General features: G+C 48.5%; 1 pseudogene; it reads right to left on the bottom strand.

Moving 5' to 3' along the window:
- Positions 1 to 3,361: 3,361 nt before the first annotated feature.
- LOC101782166 lies at positions 3,362 to 13,786 on the bottom strand (annotated as a pseudogene).
- Between the last annotated feature and the right edge of the window lie 1,875 nt (positions 13,787 to 15,661).

Genomic DNA, 15,661 nt, shown 5'->3' with positions numbered 1-15,661 from the left:
GAGTTCTCGCAAAACATATCTTTTAGGAACTGAAACATTAAGTGGGGTTGATCCTACACAAAGGATCCAAATTTTATTGCTATCGGACTCCCTGTGTGCCATAGCCCACGGCACAACTGCCGGACACTTCCAAAAATCCAACACACGCCATAAAAACCAACCACCTCCAAATGCTAGTTATGTGACCAAGCCGTAACTCGTCCAATACCGTGGACACAGCTACCCAGATAGGTTTTAACTCTGCAGAGGTTGTACACTTTTTCCACAAGTAGGGTACCGCAACACGATCACCTTAGTGTCGGTGCGGATCCTAACAAAGCCATTACCCACCTTAGCTAAGACTGACTAGTCTACACGGAAGCAACCATGGGGTTAATGACCTATTAACAAGGTCTTAACCGGGACCTAAGTCACCAAGATCTTACTCCTTTTCCATGGCTCCCGTTGCTCACCAGCTCACCCGAAGACTAGCAGTTCAGCTAGTGGGGTTTATGCTAAGCCGTTGCCCACACAACGGTCGAGTGGTTGCACGATGATCGAATTAGGCAAGATGACACATCAACTCGATCCTTAACCATGACAAGATGGATAACTCCCAACCTTGCTCAACCACTAAGGTACGAGCCCAACATTCCGGTATTTCACACAAGAAACACCCATCCATCTCATCTAAGCCTTTCTTGCCTTTATACCCAAAAACCCATTTTCTCATTTGAAAACACTCACACATTTATTTTCTCAATAAACCAGTGTAGCCATGATTGAATTTGAGTAATAAGGTCCTAAGCATTCTAGCGGTAATTATCATCCAAACGGAGCAAGTCATATTTAGAGATAATTTATAGGACAACAAGGAATTTTTATAACAATTAAGGGGTGGCTATCCAACCATGTCTTGCAATAAAACAATATGCACTTTTATAAAACAGGTCGATAGGTTGTGTTTGAAAAACTAGGAATGAATATGCATCAAAGGGTGAGATTGGACTTGCCGTTCTCAAAGTCTCCCGGGAGCTCCTGCTCGTGGTACTAGTCCTCGGGCTCGGGCTCGCGGTCGAACTCCTCCTCGTGCTCCTCCTCGGGTACTCCACGATCTACGGTACACACAAATAAGCACACAATAAATAAAAAGAGAAATAAGATTTTACCTGTTGAGCTCCGAATAGAGAATGCGAACGAAAAATAGGTGGGATGAGTATTTTCATGAAATTTGGATATGCCTCAGCGGAAGTATATGGGAGGAGGCCGTGGTCAAATTTGGGATCGATTGGAGGAAGTTTGGCGCATGAAATGACGAGTTAAAGGGGTGTTAGGGCTTAAAACAAGGTTTTAGGACTAAACTGTGAGAACCAGGGACCTATTTATAATTATTTCTGAAAGGTGGAAGGGTGTATTCGTGAAACTTATCTGAGAGAGGTGGGAGGGCTGGTTTGCAATTAGAGGAAAGGAGGGGGTTAGATCGAAATTGAAGGGGAGGGAAACCGGTGGGGGCCGGCCGGCCGGACCACGCCGGCGGCGGGCCGAGTGGGGGAAGAGGTAGAGGAGGACGAGGAGGTTCCATTTGAGGCTTCACCTCGGGCGGATGGTGGCCGGAGATGGGGTGCTGGCGGCGGTAAAGGAGGCGGCGGGCGGAGCTACTGGCGGCGGCACGTGGGGCGGCGAGCAAGGAGGCGAGGGTGAGGTGGTGGCGAGGGGCGGCCGAGCCTTGGCCCTTTTATAGGCGACGGGAGGGGGTGGGCGGAGGCCGGAGGCGATGATGGTGGCCGGGACTTCCGACCGGTGGCGTGCCGGAGTGGATGTGCTCGTGGATGGTGTGGTGGCTCGGTCGACGAGGAGGCACAGGGGGCGACGACCACGTGGGGAGGCGCGCCGGGAGGGGGCGGTGTGCGGCGGCCGGCGGCCGGCTGGCGGCTCGGCGCGGCCGCTGACGGGACGGGGCGAGCGGGCGGTCTAGCGCGGGGGCGAGCGGGCAGCCTGGCGTGGGGCGGGCGAGCGGCCTCGCACGGGCGAGCGGGCGCGGGTGGCCGGGCGCGGGGTCAGCACGGTCGGCGCGCCGGTGGGGCTGAGCGCGGGCTAGCGTGGCCAGGAGGCGGGCGTGCAGGCGCCTCGGGGCAGGAAGGGGAGAGAGGAAGGAGGAAGAAGGAAGAAGGAAGAAGGAGAAAGGAAAAGAGGAAAAAGAAAAGGGAAAAAGGGAGGGAAAAAGAGAAGGAAAAAGGGAGGGGCAGATCGGCGAAAGTTGCGGGATCGGACGGCACGCGTGACGGATTTAACGGGCACGCGGTGAAATTGGCGGGGAACGGAAAAAGATGGTTGACGATGTCGGGTGCTGGGACGGCGGGTTGCCGGGAGAGGGAAAAGATTTCTTAGGAGCTCAATGGTCGGAAAAATTTTAAAATAATTTTTTAGCGAGTGATTTGAGTTGATAAATTTTATGGGCGTTACACTAGCCCGGCACGAAAAAAAATCATTGGATCTAATAGTACCGGGCCGGGTCAAATTGAGCTAGTGTCGGGCGGCCCATCTGACCATCTATAGGCCATCCCTCTGTCTAAGGAGTGCTTCCTCCCTCTTTCCAATCCTAAGACAGTTGCGAGTCTGGATTTTCAAGATTGAGTGTGCATAATTAATACAAAAATTTTATACTCCATCGTATTCCAAATACAAGTCATTGCGATATGTTTGTACAATTAATCATGTCAAAGAACTTTATTATTTTTCCTCATCATTTAAGTGTATTATTACACAAATATTATTTTAAGACCCCGTTTGAATCCTTCATTTTAAAGGAATTGAAATCTACTTAATAGAGTAGGCTATTTGTCTTGAAACGTGACATTCCACAACTTTCCAAAGTTTAGATATAAACCTATCTTAAATTTATGAGGATGGAAGATGAAAATTGATTCTATAGATCCTGATGCTATATTTCTAATATGCAACTTATAGCACGCTCTTCGACTCGCTTCCATGTAGCAGAAGTGCAGCACACACGTATCTCTCCCATATGACCAACAATAATATATAAATATATTTCATATACTTAATTAATTTGTTTCTAAATTATGATTATGAGAATGGAATTCAATTCCAAGGATCCAAACGGGACCTAAGATTAAATTGAAATTATAGCCATTGTAAAGAGAGACAAGTCATGATGAATTATCAGTATTTTGCAGTATCAGTTACCACAAATGTGATTCGCACACGATACCACAGAGACAGCATACCCTATGTGTCCAGCAGAACGACAGGTAGTACTCAGACAAGCTAGAGCGTCAAACAGACAGCTTACAAATGCAGAAACTTGACCAAGCGCATGGCACAAAATCCAACTGAGTGAACTGATGATGAGCAAGTCTGCAGCTAGGTCATGATGACTCCCGGATTTACAAGATGGGTGGTGGTCCCAACTCTAGTATTCCCATTTCTTGAGATCCATTCCATCAGGAGGGCTGCCTTCCACCTTCTTTGATCCAACATCTTTCCAGTTTGTTGAGAGAACCGTGCCATTCGATTCAACCTGCACAAGACAGTCCCAGAAAGGGTGCGTTTAAGTACCATACAGTGTTCTATCAGTTATGTAAACCTAAAATAGCTAGTTCCAAATGCAGTGTTAAGGAGGCTGAAGATCACATACGAATGACTTCATCATGGCCCTCCGCATATCTTCATCAGCATCCTTGTAGATGTCACGGAAGAATTGTTCAATGCAGCATCACCATCAAACTTTTCATCCTTCTCCTGATAGACACAAATCATGCAACCAGTGTCATATTTTAGAAACTTACATGATAGCAACAAAATTGATGCATAATTGGGCATCGAGATTGAACCTCCTTTTTTACTTCAGCTTCCAGTTTATCCCAGTCTTTTTTCGACTTTGAAGATGGGTAGGAAGGTCTTGGTGCTGTTTCAGCTGCACAACATATATACAAGTAGGATGCCTCAGTAACAAACACCAGACAACTCAATCAAACAAGAATCCAGATTGTTAATGATAGGGGACAGGAACTGAGACTTTATTGAGCAACAATGGCGCAGCAGTAGACTAGTTCGCCCTCCCTGGGAGGCTCTGAACAATGATTCTACTTCTGCCTGCCTAAGAACTACTGTAGCTCGGCTTATATAAGTGCCGGCTACTAACAAACCTCAACTAACTCTATCTCATCTTATCTCTATCTCATCTTATCTCTATCCTGATCCAACTAACTACTGACCCAGCCACAAAACAGGGGAATTAGGCGCCTAATCAGCCACTAGCTGGCGCCTTCTTCCTCCTGCTGTACACTTTCCCAATGAAAGAGTCCACAACACTTCCCCTCTCCTTTCGAAACAGCTCATCCTCGAGCTGAAAATCTGGGTATGTGGACTTGAATTCTTCCAGCTGCTCCCATGTAGAATCTGCTGCACTCTGACCCAAGTGTGCTGAGGAATGGTGGAGAGGCGCTGGTCCAGCAGGAACTTCAGGGCGAAGTGGTCGGTGCGGACGGTGAACGGCCGTGCCCAGACATACGGTCACAAGTGGCGGACGGCCTTGACCAAGCCGATGAGCTCACGCTTGTAGGTTGCCAGTTTGGCGTGCTGTGGAGCCACGACGCGATTGAAGAAGGCGATCGGCCCCATGCCTTGGTGGAGGATGGCGCCGAAGCCAGAGCCGGATGCGTCGCAGTCGATGATGAATGGCGCCGTGAAGTCAGGTAGCTGGAGGACCGGACCAGAAGTCAGGGCCTGCTTGAGGGCGTCGAAGGCGGCTGTGGCAGCGTCGGTCGAGCAAAAGGCCTCCCGCTTGAGGAGGGCTGTCAGGGGGGCCGCGATGACGCCGTGTTGTGGATGAAGCTGCGTAGAGCACGGATGATCCGCGACGTCGACCAGCCCTGGACGGCGTCGATCTTAGCCGGGTCCATGGCCACGCCATCCTGGGAGATGAAGTGTCCCAGGTACTCCACCTGGCGCTCCGCGAACGAGCACTTGGAGCACTTAAGGAACAGGCTGTGAGCGCGTAGAGTGGACAGGATGGCGCGGACGTGCTGCAGATGCTCGGCGAGGGAGTTGCTGTAGATCAGAATGTCGTTGAAGAACACGAGCACGAAGCAGCGTAGGAAGGGGCGCATGACCTCATTCATGAGCGACTAGAATGTCGCCGGGGCGTTCGTCAAGCCAAACGCCATGACCACAAACTCAAAGTGGCTGTGAGTAGTCCGAAACGCCGTCTTGTGGATGTCGTCCGCGTGCATCCGGACATATCACTGCAGAGGTCCAGCTTGGTGAAGTAGGTGGCGCCCTTGAGCTCGTCCAGGAGCTCGTCGACGACAGGGATGAGAAACATGTCGCGCACTGTCTTGGCGTTGAGGGCGCGGTAGTCGACGCATAACCACCAAGACCCATCCTTCTTGCACACGAGGAGGACCGGGGACGAGAACGCCAAAGTACTGGGACAGATGAGGCCCTGTTCCAGCATCTCAGCACATTGGCGCTCGAGTTCGTCTTTGAGCAGTTGGGGGTAGCGGTACGGCCGGACTGCTACGGGCGACATGCCGAGGAGCAGGTGAATGCGGTGATCACAGGACTGCGCCGACGGCAACGAAGAGGGCGTAGCAAAGACGTCGCTGAACTCAGCGAGGAGCAGTTGGAGAAGATCCTAGCGCTCGACGGCGTGCAATGCTGAAGCCCTGGCCACTGCGGCGCCCGTCAGCCGGACGCGCCGGTCCTGGCGCCAAAACGCCATAGTCTGGCACTCGAAGTCCCAAAGGATGGGGCCCAGAGACTTGAGCTAGTGACAACCTAGCACCAGCTTGTAGTCGGTGAGGGAAAGGACGAAGAGGTCGATGACGAAATCCTCGGTGCCGATGGTGACAGGAACGGCGGCGCAGACACCGGCGCACTGGACGCGATCGCCGTTAGTGACCCCCACGGTATGTCTGCGCTGGACGCGATCGCCGTTAGCGACCCCCACGGTCAGGCCAGGACGTGGAGAAGGCTGGAGGTCGAGGCGGCGCACGGTGGTTATGGTGATGAAGGAGTGAGTGGACCCTGAGTCCACGAGGGCCTGAAGGGAGGCGCTGGTGATGGATGCGATTAGGTGCATCGTGTTCGCCATCTTGATGCCGGTAAGGGCGTGAAGAGAGATCTCCGTGTCATCGGAGGAGTCTGTCTCCAGCTCGGTGGCACTTGGGAGCGGGGTGTCGTTGTCGAGCTCCATCAAGTACAGCCCCTTCGTCGTGCAGTTGTGATCCCGCGAAAATTTCTCGAGGCAGTTGAAGCAGAGGCCCTCCGCCCTACGCTGGGCCATCTCCTGCGGTGTCAAGCGCTTGAAGCGCGCGCCTATAGGCGGAGCGGTCTTTGTAGGGGCGGCGGGAGTGGACGGTGCCGTCCTGGAGGCCAGCGGCGGCGTCTGGGGGGTCGCCGGGGTGTGGAAGGGGCAGGACTGAACTGGCGGAGCGATGCGGCCGGGGGCGCGGGCCATGGCGCCCATGTCGTCGTCGTGCAGCTGCAAGCAGCGCTCGAAGGCCCGGGCGAGTCCCATCGTGTCGTCGAGGGTGGCCGGGTTCTGAAGCTCCACGTCGGTCTGCAGCGGGTTGCGGAGGCCGCCGGTGAAGAGGTCGATCTGGTCTTGCTCCGAAATTGCGCCTTGTACTCCATGCCGGTGCGGCGCAACTGCATCAGGGCGCCGAGCGGGTTGCTGCACGTCGGGGGGCCAAACGCCCGCTGCACCTTGTCGACGAACTCCGGCCAGGTGGGCATGCCGTGGTTCTGCTCCAGGCAGTAGTACCAATCCTGGGCTGTGCCTCCATGTAGAAGGAGGCCAGCCACACCCGCTCGTCGTTCTGGGTGCGGTCGGCGCTGAAGAACTGCTCCGCCTTGTGGAGCCAGAGAATTGGGTCGGTGCTGCCATCATAGCGGGGAAACCGGAGCTTGTGCTTGGCATGCTTGCGCAGCGGCGGAGGGGGCGGTGGAGGCGGGGGAGGACCATTGGAACCGCCGGAGGAGTGGTGATCCGACTGCAAGCGGTTGACCGCCACGTTGAGGCAGCTCTGGTCGCCCTTGATGGTGGACATCTCGGACTTGATGGCGGAGAGGTCAGCGAGGATGGTGTCTAGGGCGAGCTTCAGGTCATCACCCATGGTGGCGGTGGAGCAGTGGGTTCAGCGGTGCGCAGGTAAGAGGGGGGTTGGTGGGCGTGGTGGCGGCAGCAGACAGGAGGCCGAGGAAGGACCCGTCTCATACCAGATGATAGGGGACAGGAACTGGGACTTTATTGAGCAACAATGGTGCAGCAGTAGACTAGTTCACCCTCCCTGGGAGGCTCCGAACAACGATTCTACTTCTGCCTGCCTAAGAACTACTGTAACTCGGCTTATATAAGTGCCGGCTACTAACAAACCTCAACTAACTCTCCTTATCTTATCTCTATCCTGATCCAACTAACTACTGACCCAGCCACAAAACAGGGGAATTAGGCGCCTAATCAGCCACTAGCTGGCGCCTTCTTCCTCCTGCTGTACACTTTCCCAATGAAAGAGTCCACAACAGTTAGTGTACCATATCATCTACAGAAGGCTGTTTTTCTCAAACTGCCAATCATGTACACACTACACAGTTCATGATTGCTCAAAGCTTAAGCAAACCATGAAGCAAAGCAATACTATAAAAGTACTGAGTTACAATTCTAACAACTTGGCAACCTCAAAGGTTATTCAACAACTAAATTCTTACTAATCAAATAAAAATGAGGGCAACACAATGAACAAATTCCATTCACTATCTAACTACAGCAAAATACTGCTGGTTGACAGTATTATCAGTGATGCTAATACAATTTCAATGCTTTTATAGGCATCAACTTCTATGCCATTTCTTTTCTTAGCCTTAAATCATAGCTCAATAGTTGAGTTAGGTCAGGCAATATTATGCTGGTTGACAGTATCAGTATCAGTGATGCTAATATAATTTCATTGCTTTTATAAGCACGAACTCATATGCCATTTCTTTTTCTTCACCTCAAAATCATAGCTCAATAGTTTAATTAGGGCAGAGAATATTAACACAGTCTCCAATACACACCATTGGATGTTTTTTTAGAGAAAATTCCCTCTATACCATCCAAACTTACTCGTCCCTTCTATGCCATTGAAAATATAGCAATCCCTTCAGTGCCATCGATTTTAATTTTTCATCCCCTACGTGCCATTGCCATCAATTTTTACTAACATTCATTCGTTGCTCCGTTAAAACATGTGATTCCTCTCCCTCCTCTCACACGCGGATCTGCACTCCTCCCTACGCTTCGCCGTGGCCACCTCCGACCAAGGCACGAGCCGCGCCTTTCCCTCCCTCTCTCGCACGCCGCACACAGGCGCAGCCCCACGCGTGCCGCCGCTTCCAGGCTGGGCCGAGCTGCCATGGCCGTGGCGCCCCGTGCCCCGACTCTTCTGCTGCCGCAATGCAACAACGGCGCGCCACCAGCCACCTCCCTGCCTCAATCCTGCGCCATCGCGCCGAGCAAGTCACTGGCTGGGCCACACCAACAGCTGCGGCGGCAAGGCGTCCCCCCTAGGCCAGCGCCACCGAAGGACAAGCAAATTTAGTCACTATGGCAGTAGCCAAACCAAGCATGCGGGCACAGCCAGCCGCTGGTGGTGCTGCGACGACGAGGACGCAGACAGCAGCGACGGCACTGCCAGGGTCGTGACGTCCCCGGGCCCCTGCATCTCGCTCCAGCTGACCGGCCTCCCCTGGAGATCACAGCCGCCGGCTCCGCGCGCGGCATATGTGGCATCACCCGATTAGCCTGGCACACGCGATCCAACGTCCTCCAGCCCAGGCACCGATGCCGACGGCCCCGTACATCTAGAGTGTGGTGCCCTTTGATGGCGGAATACAAAGACGAGCTCAGCAGGCAGATTCCAAGGAAGCGCGTCCAAAACAAACCTTCAGAAATCAAGCACGTCGCCATCCAAATATAGTTCGCATATTGCTAATCGAAGCCATTGGAAAAAAAAATCATCTCATCTTATGGGCGCTGCCTTTTCGGCCGATGTGAAATTGAGAAGCTTTCAAGCTAACTTGATTTTGGTTTGATTGTTTGTTCCGATTGGTCATGTGCAATGGGATTTTGATGGGCAGGTGCGGTTTGCAGCGGCAGAGATGGATTGGCACTTCAAATGGTCATATAACGGTGGGATTTAACGGACACAAACGGCAATGGCACATAGGGGATGGAAAATTAAAATTGATGGCATAGAAGGGATCACTATATTCTCAATGGCATAGAAGGGATGGGTATAAGTTTGGATGGCATAGAAGGAACTTACTCATTTTTTTAATATGCAGTAACAAGAATATTATGAATGCAATAATACCAAACTCCCTTTTAATGATGATAAAATCCATTTCATTCCGTTGATCTAACCAGCCAATCTGATATCCACTCTTAGGAAAGTTGTGGCACAAAATTAGTTTCAGGGGGCTGGATTCACAGTAATCTAATAGCAGGGGGAAGGAGATGGAGCAGAGGCTGCAGAGAGCAAAGAAGGGTCATGAATTCATGATAGCTAGGCAGAAAGACTCGAATATTCATATAACCACATCCATAAATCCAAGAGGTTATCCATGAAATTAGAGAATTTTTTACTGTCTTTCAATCTTATCTATTTTCCATATGGGGAACCCACATCTCAAGCCAGCATCGACAAGGTGTCCGACTAAGCTTTGAGCTTCATCCAGGATGGAAGCTCGCCAAACTTATTTATGCGTTGGGGAAACATCATCAATTCATATTTTTGCAACCATAGTGATATGGATGTGATCAGTTGTAATAGTTTCAAAAGGAATCACCTGGTGTGCTTATCTTCTGGGGAAGGGCCTTTGGTCTACCACTATAGTCCAGGGTCGTCCAAGTCACCTGCTCAGCTTTCGCAAGGTGTATTTCAACCTTGGTGGATAAGACTAGATATTTGCACTTCTCTGGGATAATCTGGTTTCCAACAATAAAAAAGTAATTAGCAACAGATTCACATATATGAAGGGTATCCATATTCCATAAACTAAACCAGACAGCTACAAATAAATGCTCTAGAGCATAACTGGAATTAAAAACTATGAATTTTTTTTATCTGTGTCAACAGGACCAAAATAAAATGACTCCAAGTTTTATTTGGTTTTGAAGACACTGGAAATGGAAAAGAGATAACAAAAAGGCAACATGAATTCAGTTTCCACAAACTCCTAAAAGATAATTCTGATACATCCGATACTAGCAGTACATCAAAATGATTTGCCAAGAGCAGAGATAAAACGAGTCAACAAAGTGTTGGAGCAATATTTTTGAATGCACAAATTTAGAATCTATGTTAATTATGAAAAATAACTAATGCACTGATTGCAATGTATATTATAAACAACACAATCTGTTCGAGAAAATAAACAACACAATCAAGGGATAAACCTAAATCTTTGGAGGAAATGGAATTGTCTTACTAGATAACCTGTTTGGTTAAATCACACAAATTTCAAGTAACATGGAAAAATTGTAACACCATCTTCCACAGCTGAGCACACTGCTAATTTAAGAATGAAACAAGGCAACATCTCGTTTTGAAACCCCATTGCACATGTTTAAATGACTGGAAAAGGCAAAGATGCTCATATGTATGATGTAGTTTTGTTTGCCTACAGTTTTTAAAAGTCACTGGAACAGCTGTCACTAGATGCTGTATACGACCATTGTCTTGAAGGCACGGTACCAGCTACCTTAACAGATAAGTACATGGGAAAAAATCAATACATTGTATTACATTGCACGCAAGAACATCCAATAGTAAGGAGTGAGTACCTTAGAGAACAGACGGGGCTGAAAATGGTAAGGTTCTTCACCAGGGACTTCAATGGATACACTTAACTAAAATGAGAAGCTAGGTTAGTGAAGAATAGCAGTCACAAGGGAGCTACAATAGTAAGATAGCAGGACATACCATCTGTTTGCCAAAATCAACGACAACACAGTCAGCAGGAACACCCTTAGCAAATATTGTCAGCACCACCTCTGTAGAACTATTGTAGAAGTCATGCCTGCAGCACATTGGGCATTAAGAAAAAAAAATGTTAGCAAAGCTGACACAGCTCACGCTCAACATGAATTTCAGTTAGGAGAAGCATTTTCCTTTCCCCCTATATGACTCCCCAAATTAGAACATGGTTGGAAACAGATGTGTATAGGAAAATGGTGAAGAGTTCAAGGAATTGCCACGAATTACCTGTACTTAGGCTTGCTTGGAGGTTCTACCACTGGCTGTGTATTCTCCATATTTGCAACATTCTCCTTGTCCTCAACAGTAGCAGCCACAGGAGCCTCAACGTTCTTTACTGGTGCCTGGTTAGCCTCCTCTGGACACAAAAACAGAATAACAGTACAGATAGTATGAGATGACTAAATTAATACATAATTATTCTCTAGCTAACGTACAAGGCTACTGAAATTTTTCTCTGACAAGAGACAAACAGGGCATGTAATCACAGATAATGGCATACAAACAACACTGCACACCAAATGAAAAGTATTGCCTATACTGCAACATATACACTAAAAGCTCTGATGTTCTGTTTGCTCACCAGCAATGCGCTCCTCACATTCCTTCAACCTACGAGTAAACCTTGGGTCACCAGATGCATAGGAAGAACCCAGTTTAAGAGCAGCCTTTGCAGTTTGGTATTCTTCAAGCTTCATGCATGCGGCACTGTTAACAAGAAACTAACTTGTTACATAGATAAAAAAAATGCGGGAGAGGCGATTACGTGAGTGCTCCTTCATGTATAATTTTAATTTAAGAATGAAGAGTGCCTCTAACCCTTTCCAATAGTAGGCTTCGTGCACAGTAGGATCAAGTTCAATAGCTTGGTTAGCATCCGCCACAGCCTCTGCAAGTCAAATAAATGCATTCAGTACAATAAATTTATTATTTAAAAATCAAATAGAATTCAATGACGCCTAGTACGACTAACACTGCTAAATGAAGCGAAGCTTTGCGCATCGTTTCCTATTACGAACAAAAATAATGCAAAGACAGCAAAGCAACATGTAACTTATTTTGGTTCCTACAGATTCAGATGTAACTTAAGCCAAAGTCCTGCATGCCATTTCTTATTACAAACAAAAATACTGTAATGACTATAAAAGCACCATGTTCTTATTTTTGTTCATACTAACTCAGATACAATTGAAGCCAAACTCTACACACCATTTCTTATTTAAAAAATATTGAATTGATAGTAAATCACCGTGCAGTTTATTATTTTGGTTCCAACTGATTCAGATGCCATCAATTAGGACCTACAGAGGTTAATACAATCATAGCCCTCCTAAACCAGTGTATATGTCATCTCAACCTTTCTCAACATGTTGCTGAAAACCCCCCAAGTCAACCCATTGTATTGCACTACTCTTTGTGTATGCAACCATTGCAACTGAAACCCACAAAACACTAACCAACAATCAAGCCTAGCAACGGGACAAGTAGGTAACTAGGGATACACGTAGTTACATACAACACACACAGCAACACGTTAAGTAGGGAACTTGGGGGGGATATACCTTAAAAACGTATACAGCAATGCGACAAGTAGGGAACTTGGGATAGACCTATTACAATAACACACACTGCAAGGTGACAAAACAAGTAGGGAACTTGGGGTAACCTCAGACAAGTAGGGAGCTTGGGGTAACCTCAGAACGCACACAGCAATGCCACATGTAGGGATCTTGGGATACACCTCGAAACGCGAACTAGTCATTAAGCTACATCACAAACTTCCTAATTAGCGCAGTCCATTTCAGGCAATCTGAATCTCCATCCTTTTATAGTCAACACACCAGCCAAGAAAACTCAACTCTGACTAATCAGACTCTCTGACATGGACAGTTAGTAATCCCAATCATCTAGGACGCTCCTTGAAGTTTGAATCACACGATGCTCATCGCCACAGCCCACAGCGACGAACCGACGCTCAGTCAGCCCTACACCACAGCCTGACGTTGACCTCCCAACCCCAAGTACCCTGAATCGCACGAGACAGGCCCACGACGCAACAACAGACCTCAAATCGGACTAGCCTTCTACGTCTAAAACCACCCCTACGACATTTCAACCCATCGCGACTACATCGACACCCGCGAGCGCGCCGCACCACATCCACACGACACCACATGAACAGGCGAATCGAACCCTCCGTCGGGGGCAGCAGGATGGAGGAGAGAGGAAGGCGGGGGAGGGGAAGAGCGCGCCCTTACCAGTGTAGTTGCCGAGCTTGATGTGCACCTCGGCGCGGCCGGCGTAGAGGTTGGCGGTGGCGGGGCCGTCATCAATGGCCTCGGTGTAGAACTCGGCGATCAGCTTGAAGGTGTCGTCATCGAAGGCCTCCTTGGCCTCGCTCTCCAGATCCGATGCGGCCATGGCGTCCCCCTCCGGCCTGCAGCGGCTGCATGAGAATTTGTTCAATGCAGCATCACCATCAAGCTTTTCATCTCCTGATAGACACAAATCATGCAACCATTTGTTCACTGCATCATCACCATCAAGCTTTTCATCCTTCTCCTGATAGACACAAATCATGCAGCCAGTGTCATATTTTAGAAACTTACATGATAGCAACAAAATTGATGCATAATTGGGCATCAAGATCGAACCTCCTTTTTTACTTCAGCTTCCAGTTTATCCCAGTCTTTTTTTGACTTCGAAGATGGGTAGGAAGGTCTTGGTGCTGTTTCAGCTGCACAGCATATATACAAGTAGGATGCCTCAGTAACAAACACCAGACAACTCAATCAAACAAGAATCCAGATTGTTAATGTACCATATCATCTGCAGAAGGCTGTTTTTCTCAAACTGCCAATCATGTACACACTACACAGTTCATGATTGCTCAAAGCTTAAGCGAACCATGAAGCAAAGGAATACTATAAAAGTAGTGAGTTACAATTCTAACAACTTAGCAACCTCAAAGGTTATTCAACAACTAAATTCTTACTAATCAAATAAAAATGAGGGCAACACAATGAACAAATTCCATTCACTATCTAACTACAGCAAGATTAAATTAGCAGCTCGGGAGCAACCTTCATGACTGCAACGGCGACCACCACCATGAGCTATGCAGAAGTCTGTGCGCCCTTCAGCACTCTTTCTACAACCAAGATATTCGCATCTCCTGCCTCCACCATGGGCCTTGCAAAAGATCGTCTTCCCTTCAGCACCCTTCTGGCAACCCAATTTTTGGCAACGCCTACCACCACCATGGGCTATGCAACGCCTTAATGACCCTCTTGCTTTTCTCATACATCCACTATTGCCGGGTAGCGAAACTCGGGTGGATTTTTTCGCAACGAACGTGATAGAGTCGGAGTGCCCGATCTTTCGGTGAGTGGAGATAAATTCGATTTGGTGGAAGTAGACCCTCACGATCCGACTACGACGAGCGAACCCGAAGCGCCAATGCAATCGCTGAACCAACTCCCGATGGTTACCAACCTCGCCGGTGCGAGATCAGCCTGATCACGAAGATCGATTCCTGTCCGCAATCGAAGAACGAACAAGAAAGAGAGGCGAGCAATCTAAATATCACTCGAAGGTGGAGTTCTGAATCACAAGGACAGCGCGTATTTGCGCGTGTTCAAGAGTAGCTAAAGCTAGATGTAAAACAAAACTCAAGTCGTAAACAAAAAGGACTCGGACTAAATAAAGGGGGCGCAGCCCCTGGAGTCCGAAGGGGTCACGGCGCCCAACCCTAGGCGCCCCACCTGGGCTGCCCTGTTGGGCCATCTTCTTATTCCGATGGGCCTTCGTTCCTTAACAGCATGATGAAGTTTAATTCTCTCGCACGGGCTCGAGTGATTGGCCCAACTGGATGAGCAACTGGAGGCGCCTGAGGTGCTGCTGGTGTAGATGTACTCGTGGTGTCCTCATCATCCTCCCCTTCGTGAACTGAAGTCGTCCTCGACGGCAACTCCTCATCTTCGCCCACATACGGTTTCAAATCTGCAACATTAAAACTCGTGGAAACACCAAACTCCGCAGGCAGGTCAAGGATATAAGCATTATCATTAATCTTGGTTAGCACTTTAAAAGGACCAGCAGCACGTGGCATCAATTTAGAACGACGTAAGGTAGGAAAACGATCCTTCCTCAAATGCAACCAAACCAGATCACCCGGTGCAAAAGTAACATGTTTTCTCCCTTTACTACCCGCAACCTGATATTTAGCATTAGCAGCAGCAATGTTTTGTTTAGTTTGCTCATGCAAGCTAATCATTTGATCAATATGTGCAGCGGCATCTATGTGTGGGGTGTCCTCGGCATCAAGTGCAAACAAATCAATAGGCGCCCGAGGAATATAACCATAAACAACTTGAAAAGGACACATCTTTGTAGAAGAATGCGTTGCATGATTATAAGCAAACTCAACATGAGGCAAGCAATCTTCCCAACGTTTCAAGTGTTTATCTAAAACAGCCCTAAGCATAGTGGACAAAGTTCGATTAACCACCTCAGTTTGTCCATCAGTCTGAGGGTGACAAGTGGTGCTAAACAGCAATTTAGTTCCCATTTTATTCCATAGTGATCTCCAAAAATGACTGAGAAACTTAGCATCACGATCAGAGACTATTGTATTT

This window comes from Setaria italica, chromosome V (genome assembly GCF_000263155.2).
Source record: "Setaria italica strain Yugu1 chromosome V, Setaria_italica_v2.0, whole genome shotgun sequence".
NCBI classification, from domain to species: Eukaryota; Viridiplantae; Streptophyta; class Magnoliopsida; order Poales; family Poaceae; genus Setaria; species Setaria italica.
Note: the sequence above shows the minus strand (reverse complement) of the source record. Positions and strands in the feature narration are given on the sequence as shown.